The sequence below is a fragment of the Prionailurus viverrinus genome, chromosome B1, assembly GCF_022837055.1.
Source record: "Prionailurus viverrinus isolate Anna chromosome B1, UM_Priviv_1.0, whole genome shotgun sequence".
Taxonomy (NCBI): domain Eukaryota; kingdom Metazoa; phylum Chordata; class Mammalia; order Carnivora; family Felidae; genus Prionailurus; species Prionailurus viverrinus.
In genome coordinates, this window is record NC_062564.1 from 19,936,789 (window position 1) to 19,943,372 (window position 6,584).

General features: G+C 36.8%; 1 pseudogene; it reads right to left on the minus strand.

The window, feature by feature from the left end:
- Nucleotides 1-1,418: 1,418 nt before the first annotated feature.
- LOC125164104 (nascent polypeptide-associated complex subunit alpha-like) lies at nucleotides 1,419-2,041 on the minus strand (annotated as a pseudogene).
- Between the last annotated feature and the right edge of the window lie 4,543 nt (nucleotides 2,042-6,584).

Below are 6,584 nucleotides of genomic sequence, written 5' to 3' on the forward strand. Positions count from 1 at the left end.
CCAGGTTCATTCTTTTGCATGTAGCTATCCAGTTTCCCCAACTCCATTTATTGAACAGACTGTCTTTTCTTGGACAGTCTTTCCCGCTTTTTAAAAAACTAATTGACCATATAGTTGTAGGTTTATTTCTGGGTTTTCTATTCTGTTCCACTGATTTGTCTATCTTCCTGCAAGTACCAGAATGTATTGATCACCACAGCTTTGTACTATAACTGGAAGTAAGGAATTCTGCTGTATCCAGCTTTGTTTTTGTTTTCCAAGGTTGTTTTGGCTATTCAGAGTCTTTTTTTGGTTCCATACAAATTTTAGGATTGTTTGTTCCGGTTCTCTGAAAAATGCTGTTGGTATGTTGATAGGGATTGCATTAAATGTATAGATTGCTTTGGGTAGTATATACATTTTAACAATATTTGTTCTTCCAATGCATGAGCATGAAATGCTTTTTAATTTCTTTGTGTTATCTTCAATGTCCTTCATCAGTGTTTTATAGTTTTGGGAGTAGAAGTCTTTCATCTCTTTGGTTGGTATTCCAACCAAATTCCTCGGTATCTTACGGTTTTTGGTGCAACTGTAAATTGGATTTTCTTTATTTTTCCTTTTTTTTAATGTTTTTTATTTATTTTTGAGACAGAGACAGAGCATGAGCAGGGGAGGAGCAGAGAGAGAGAAGATGACACAGAATCCGAAGCAGGCTCCAGGCACTGAGCTGTCAGCACAGAGCCTGACACGGGGCTCGAACTCACGAGCCTGTGAGATCAGGAGACTGAGATCATGACCTGAGCCGCAGTCAGACGCTTAACTGAGCCACCCAGGCACCCCACGGATTTTCTTAATTTCCCTTTATGTTGCATCATTTTGGGTGTATAGAAATATAACAGATTCCTGTATATTCATTATGCATCATGTTTATCAGCTCTAGTGGTTTTATGGTGGTCTTTTGGGTTTTCTATATAGAGCATCATGTCATCTGCAAATAGTCAAAGTTTTACTTCTCTGAAAATATGAATGCCTTTTATTTCTTTTTTTGTTGTCTGATTGCTGTGACTAGGTTTTCCAGTATTATGTTGAATAAAAGTGGTGATGGTGGACATCCTCGTCTTGTTCCTGACCAGAGAGGAAAAGCTCTCAGTTTTTCCCCACTAAGGATACTAGGAGCTGTGGGTTTCTCATATGTGTGCTTTATTATATCCAAACCCTACTCTATTGAAGGTTTTTACCATGAATGGATGCTGTCCTTTGTCAAATGCTTTTCTTCATCTATTGAAAGGATATGGTTCTTATCCTTTTCTTTATCCATTTGGTTATTTTTTCATCCTACAAGAAGCCATAACTTTATTAATGATATAAACAGTACATGTCAAACTAAGCTGCATTTATTCTTTTGAAACACACAAAAATGAGCCCTTGTTTTCAGATGGTTACATTGTTAATTTCATAATAAGATTTATAGTATCATTACTGTTGTTCTTCAGGGCTTGGATGTCTTCGCTCTTGACACATTTGCATGCGACGTGACTAATTCTGAATCATTAACATCTACATATATTTCATCAACCTCTTCCTCTTCACTCTCCGCTTGTACAGTTGGAATTTGTGTTGAATGTCTGAGACAACTTTACCTTGAACTTTGAGTTTCTCAACATCTTCTAGTCATGCCTGCTAAGACAAAGCCCTGGCCTTGGCTTCCCCCAAAACTATGTAGGTATCTGAAGCTAAGCTCTTGTAGACACCTGGTTTTGTGATGACATAGAGGATATTCTTAGATTTCCACATAGTGACGCTATCATAGACCCATTTTGGACATAGCCTTCCATACCTTGTTTTATTTCTGGCTCTGTTTTGTGCTGCTGACCGGTCCTTCATCAATTTCAGCTGCTGCTGCCAGCCAGGCTTGTTGTGGCATTGCCTGCATGCAATCTTGTTTCTCAAGCTCCAATGCTGATCCATCACTGTTGGAATGTGTTCCAGACCTTAACTCAGTCTGGAGCCAGAGTAACTGCTACTGTATAGCAGTAATGTTTTCTGTGGGTTCACCTGCCATATTGTGCAGGGAACAAAGAACCAAGAGGACAGCAGAAAGAGAGTGAACAAGAATATGACCCATGCCTGTTGCAGAAGGATTATCCTTTCTTTTACTGATGTGATATAGCATGCCGATTTGTGAATAATGAACCACGCTTGCATCCAAGGAATAAATCCCTTGACCATGATGAATTATTATTTTTTTAATATACAGCTGCGTTTGGTTTGCTAATATTTTGTTGAGGATTTTTGCATCTATGTTCATCAGGGATATTGGCCTATAGTTCTTTTTTTTGTGTGTGTGGTGTCTTTATCTGGTACTGGTATAAGGGTAATGCTGGTCTCCTAGAATGAAATTGGAAATTTTCCTTCCTTTTCTATTTTTTGGAATGGTTTGAGAAGAATAGGTATTAACTCTTCTTTAAATGTTTGGTGAAATTTATCTGTGAAAGCATCTGGTCCTGGACTTTTGTTTGTTGGGAGATATTACTGATTCGATTTCTTTGCTGGTTATCAGTCTGTCCAAGTTTTCTATCTTCCTGTTTGTTTCAGTAATTTATATGTTTCTAGAAATTTATCCATTTCATCTACATTGTTCAATTTGTTGGCATATAGATTTTCATAATATTCTCCTATAGACGAATACTCTCTGTATTTCTCCTATAATTATCTGTATTTCTTCTCTCATGTGATTTTGTGTGAGTCCTTAATCTTTTCTTTTTGATAATTCTGGCTAGAGGTGTACCAATTTTATTAATTTTTTCAAAGAACCAACTTCTCATTTCACTTATCTGTTCTTTTTTTTTTTAGTTTAAATATCATTTAATTCTGCTCTAATCTGCATTTCCTTCCTTTTGCTGGCTTTAGGATTCATTTGTTCTTTTTCTAGCTCCTTTAGGTGTAAAGTTAGGCTTCTTTCTGGACAGTATAAACTACTTTTGTTTTGTCCTAAAGTTTTCGGACCACTGTGTTTTCCTTTTCATTTGTTCCCATGTATTTAAAAAAACTTTTTTTCCTTATATTTTCTGGTTGGCCCATTCATTGTTTAGTAGTATGTCATTTAACATCCATGTATTTGTGGTCTTTCCAGAGTTTTTCTTCTGGTTGACTTCTAGTTCATAGCAGTGTGGTCAAAAGAGGTTCATGGTATGACTTCTGCCTTATGTTTGTTGAGACATGTTTTATGATTTCATGTAAGATCTATTCTGGCAAATGTCGCATGTGCACTTTAAAAGAATGTGTATTTTGAGGGGTGCCTGGGTGGCTCAGTCAGTTAAGTTTTTGACTTCAGCTCAAGTCATGGTCTCTCAGTTCATGAGTTTGAGCCCCACATCAGGCTCTGAGCTGTCTGTGCCAACAGCTTGGAATCTGGAGCCTGCTTCAGATTCTATGTTTCCCTCTTTCTCTGCCCCACCCCCATTTGTGCTCTCTCTCTCACAAATAAACATTAAAATTTAAAAAATATAAAAATAAATTAAAATAAAATAAAATAATGTGTATTTTGCTGTCTTAGGATACAATGTTCTGAATATATCTGTTAAGTCCATCTGGTCCCGTGTGTCATTCAAAGTCATTGTTTCCTTGCTTATTTTCTGTTTAGATAATCTGTCCATTGATGTGACTGTGGTGTTAAGGTCTCCTACTATTATTGTATTATTATAGATTAGTTCCTTTACATTTGTTTTTATGTTTTTGGGTGCTCTCATATTGGGTGTGTAAATATTTACAATTCTTAGATCTTGTTGGATTGTCCCCTTTATTGTTATATAGTGCTCTTCTTTGTCTCGTTAGTCTTTGTTTTTTTTTAATTAAAAAAATTATTTAAATCCAAGTTAATTAACATGTGGTATAATAACAGGTTCAGTAGAATTTAGGGATGCATCACTTACATATAACACCCAGTGCCCATCCCAACAAGTGCCCTCCTTAGTACCCATCACACATTTAGCCCATCCCCCCACCCACCTCCCCTCCAGCAACCCTCAGTTTGTTCTCTGTATGTAAGAGTCTCTTATGGTTTGCCTCCCTCTCTGTTTTTATCTTATGTTTCCTTCCCTTCTCCTATGTTCATCTGGTGTGTTTCTTGGATTCTGCATGTAGGTGAAATTATATGGTATTTGTCTTTCTCTGCCTGACTTATTTTGTTTAGCATAATACACTCTAGTTCCATACACAATGTTGCAAATGGCAAGATTTCACTCTTTTTGACTGTCGATTAATATTCCATTGTGTGTGTGTGTGTGTGTGTGTGTGAATAAAGAACCCCACATGTTCTTTATTCATCAGTTGGTGGACATTTGGGCTCTTTCCATAATTTGGCTATTGTTGATATTGCTGCTATAAACATTGGGGTGCATGTGCCCCTTCAAATCAGCGTTTTTGTATCCTTTGGATAAATACCTAGTAGTACTATTGCTGGGTTGTAGGGTAGTTCTATTTTTGACCTTTTGAGGAACCTCCACACTGTTCTCCAGAGTGGCTATACCAGTTTCCATTCCCATTAACAGTGCAAAAGGTTCCCCTTTCTCTGCATCCTCACCAACATCTCCAGTTTCTTGAATTATCTTTAGTACAGCTTTTGTTTTAAAGCCTAATTTATCTGATGTAAGTACGGCCATTCTATCTTTTTATGACATCTATTTGCACAATATATGTTTCTCCATCCCCTCACTTTCAATCTGCAGGTGTCTTCAGGTCTAAAATGAGTCTCTGTAGGTAGCCTATGGATGAATCTGATTTTTTAACCATTCTGTTATCTTATATGTCTTTTGATTGGAGCATTTAGCCCATTTATAGTCATAGTAATTATTGACAGATATGTATTTATTACCATATTCTTACTTGTTTTGTGTTTTTTTTCCGGTGATTTTCTCTGGTCCTTTATTGTCTTTCTTTCTCATTTTGATTATTTTCTTTACTGATATATTTGGATTTCTTTCTCTTTATCCTCTGCATGTTTATTAGTGCTTTTAGATACTTGACTTCCTTTAGGGTTATATATGACCTCTTTGGCAAATAGCAGTCTATAATAAGTTGATAGTCATTTATGTTTGAACCCATTATTTTCTGTTATCCTCTCAACCAACAACCCCAAATTCTTAATCCATTCTAGTATCAACTCTAAATCCCAAAACTCATCTAACTATCATCTAAATGTAGTGGGGGTGAGACTCAAAATATGATTCATCCTGAGGCAGAAATTTCTCTCCAGCTATGACCCTGAGAAACCAGACAAGTAATATACTTCCAAAATATGATGGTGGGACAAGCATAGGACAGATACTGTCATTCCAAAAGCCAGAAATAAGAAATCAAAAGGGATCAGGGGTCTGAATCAAGTTCAAAACCTATTAGGGAAAATTCCATTAGATTATAAGGCTCAATAATTATCTGAGAACATTTTCAAATGCTTTGTTTAAAAATCTTTTCAGTTAAATATCCATTCAGAGATCCTACCTTCCACATAACACGAGAACACAATTCAGCCAAGTTCTTTGCCACTTCCCTCCAATGTCTAATAACATTTTCCACATTTCCACCTGAAGTCTCACCAGAAATACTCTTAATGTCCATATTTCTACCAACAACTTCTTAAATGCAATCTAGACTTGTGCTAACATGCACTTCAAACTCTGCCAGCCTCTGTCCACAACCTTGTTCCAAAGCCACTTCAACACTTTTAGGTATTTTATAACAGCACTCCATTTCTCAGTGCCAAAATCTGTAGTTTTCAGGATTGTTCAGAGGAAGAGAACCAATAGGATGGATGGATGGATGGATATATATATATATATATATATATATACACACACACACATATACACATACATACACACACACATATGAAGGAGGGAGAGGTAAAGAGAGAGAGAGACAGAGATTTATTTTAAGGAATTGGCTCACACAATTTTGGAGGCTTGTTAAGTCCAAAATACGATGGGGTAGGCTGGCAGGTTGGAGACTCAGGGAAAAGTTACAGTTCAAGTCCAAAGGCACCATACTAGAAAAACTCCTTCTTGTTCAGAGGAGGTCAGTCTTTATTCTATTGAGATATCCACCTGATAGGCTGAGACCAAACCACATTATAAAAGGCAATGTACTTAACTCAAATTCCACCACTTCAAGTGTTATTCTCATACAGGAAAATACATTCTAGAAATTTCTAGAATAACATTTGAACAAATATCTGGGTGTCATGGACCAGATGAGTTGACACACAAAAGTAACCACCACACTGTCTCATCCTACAATGCACAAGACATTCCTCTATAACAAAAAATGATGTGGCCCAGAACATCAATAGTCCTAAAGGTGATAAAGCCTGTTCTCAATTTCTGGAAAGATTATGAGCACATTACAATGAGCATTCCATAAATAATGGCACCTATAGCAAAAAAATAAAGAAGAAGAAGAATGAAGGAAAAAAGGAAGGAAAGGAAAGAGAGGGCAAGGAATAAATACCTAGTAGTGGATAAAGGAAAGAAAAGGAGAGGCTCCTGGGAGGCTCAGCTGGTTAAGCGTCTGACTCCTGTTTTGGGCTCAGGTCATGATCTCATGGTTCA